Raw genomic sequence first — 3,000 nt, forward strand, 5'->3', positions numbered from 1 at the left:
GAGAGAGAGAGAGAGAGAGAGAGAGAGAGAGAGAGAGAGAGATTAAGTGACATCATGGTGGTCATCATGAGAAGAATTCAGAGGTTAAATTTGAACCCAAGTTTTCCTGACTCTGAAGCCAGTTTTCTATCCACTATACCATACTGTCTCTGGGTATTTTAGACCTCTATAACCTCTAGACCTTTTAATATATTATTTTTTCAGTGCCATGGATGTTTCCTTTTTCTGTTTAATGATATCCAGCCCAGACTCTACCCTGAGCTTGAGGCCCACATCACCCATTGCCTATTAGAAATTTCAAACTGGATGTACCAGAAATATCTCAAACTCAACATGTCCAAAAACTCTGTTCCCTTCAACCCCCACCTGTATCCCTTCCCGACTTGTGTCCAAGGTACTACCATCCTTCCAGTGTACCATTTTAATAACTTTAGCAATATTTGCAACTTTCCAGTGTCCATTACCAAACATTTCTAATCAGTTACCAAATCTTGCCCTTCATATTTCCATCATTTCTTTAAAATCTGACTCTTTCCACTCACACAGATCACACAGTCCCTTGTTAGTTCTCTCTTAGATTAGTGAAATAACTTCCTAATTGACCTCCCTGCCTCGTTTCCCCCTAATTTTTGCTCATATTATATACTCCTGCCAAAGATATTATCTTGTGACTCTCTTACTCAATTGATTCCAGTGGCTTCCTATTATCTCTAGAATATGTTTTTAAAGTCCTTTGAAACATAGACACAACTTATCTTTCCAACATTATTTGACATAACTCCTCCTTCCATACTCTGCAGCTCAGTCAAACTGGTCTTCTCTAATCCCACAAAAGACCCATTCATCTCCTGTCTCCATGTGTTTCTACATCCCTCATGCCTGAGTGCACTACCTTCCTTCCTTTTTGATATAGTTCAAGCACTATATTCTGCAAGAAGCAGAAAATGCTTCTTGATCTCCCCACCTTCTATTGTCCTACCTCCTAAACTGCCTTATATGTGACTACTTTGTATATATTTGCACTCATTCACTTTATAATTATTCTGCATGTAAATATGTGCTTGCTACTCTCATACAAAGCAAAATTATTTGGGAGTAAAAATTGTTTTATTCTTTGTACTTTTATTTCCCAGTGCATAGCACAATACAATGATTAATAAATACTTGTAGATTAGGTGAATGAATGCATGCATGAATGAATGAATACAAGCCTTAAAGAACCTAAAGGATTATTTAATATTTGCAAGACACAGGAGAAAATAATTTTTTAAATAAATTTAATAATTTAATAAATTTTTTCTAAATATTTTCTGCAGGCTAAACTGAGTAGCAAAAATGAAGGTCAGCAAGAGACTATATCAGAAGCACAAAAGCCAAATACTGAGACTAGTTAGAGGGAAAAAATGTTAGGATATGGGAAATGGTAGATTGGTAGCACTACATATGCTTTAAACTAGATATAGAATCTCACAGAAATTTCAGAATTGGAGAGAATCAAAGTTCAGAGAGTCAAATTCATTTTAGCAGGTATCTAATGTACAAATATCCCCCACAAGTATTCATCTAGCTTCCTCTTAAAGACCTTTCATACTGAGAATTCACTACCTCCTCAAACAGCCCATTCTATTTTGGGGGATTGTTTTGCTAAAAAGTTTTTCCTTACATTTCTTGGGCATTTGTAGCCCTTTGACTTTCACCCACTACTCCTAGTTCTGCCCTTTGGAGACAAGCAAAACAAATCTAATTTCCTTTGAAAAAGATATTTTTTTAATTTCTTTTTAAACTTTAGTTAGGATTTTTCATGTTTTTTTTTTTCAAAAATTGCTTTTAAAAAATTGTCATTGTGTGAAGAAGTTATGAATACACTTAAAATTCAGGAACATGTTTTTCATTTTTTGTGTATGCACATTCTATTAGTTGAAAGAAAAGCTCTAGAGACTCTAATCTTCTGCAGACCCACAAGACCATTCAGGTACTGCAGCCTCCTTCTCACTAGCATACTAAAATACCTTAGGGTTCACATAAGCACTCTGACACCAGAGATTCTCATTCAGCACTATTCACATAACCCACTGAGAGGAACTACAATTCTAATAAGAAGAAATAAGGGGGGAAAAGCTCCACTAGGAAGAAACTATGTTTCTCAATGAAAAAAAATGTTTAATTCTAAGAGATGTAATCCAGGACAAATGATAAAAAAAAAACAAAGTCAGTATCCTTTTCTATTTGCTACATTGCAAAAGAAGATGTAGAAAAGCAAACATGTCTAAGCCCACTGCACAGCCAACTGCAGTATGGAATGCTAATGGGAGATATCTGGTTTTTTATTGCTATTTTTTCCTCATTAGATTAGATTCACATTCTCACTATTATTATATGTGCTATGCAATTCATAAATATTCCCTACTCCAAAATAGGAAACCAATACATTTTAGTTAACATCCCATACTAAGAACCCTAATAAGAACCCTAACAATTCCCTCATCCCTATCACACTCACTTAGAACCCCCTCCTCCATCACCTACCATGTTTGTGTAGGGTTGCACAACAGAAACCAATTGTACTTCCAACATCTCAAACCAGTGCCCAGAAAAAAGCAGAAAGAAGCTTGTCCCTGTTGGAATAGCTGGATGACAACGATCTGTCAGCTCAAACAAAGAACTGAGTAACAAAAGGAACAGGGGTAAGACATGTTTATGCCACTATGGTACTTCATTAAACCTATGGGAAAATCCCAGCATCCAATTAGGGTCAGTCACTTCTCTTCCCCTATAAGTCACTTGAGGCAGAGAATGGGGCTGATAAAACATGAATTTCCTAGAACAGAAAGTCAGTGTGATGTCTTTCAGTTCAAACTCCCAGAGAAATTTCCATCAATGAGGACAGAACCAGAAAGTGATCAGAAGGGCAATTTAATGGAAAAAAGACTGGAATTAACAAATATTCAGAAAGAAGAAACACTTTTAAATATCTTGAGCATAAACAGTTAAACTCAGGGA

Source organism: Petaurus breviceps, unplaced genomic scaffold (assembly GCF_028583685.1).
Source record: "Petaurus breviceps papuanus isolate PSGF00001 unplaced genomic scaffold, PetGlider_PUasm1.0 90784, whole genome shotgun sequence".
NCBI classification, from domain to species: domain Eukaryota; kingdom Metazoa; phylum Chordata; class Mammalia; order Diprotodontia; family Petauridae; genus Petaurus; species Petaurus breviceps.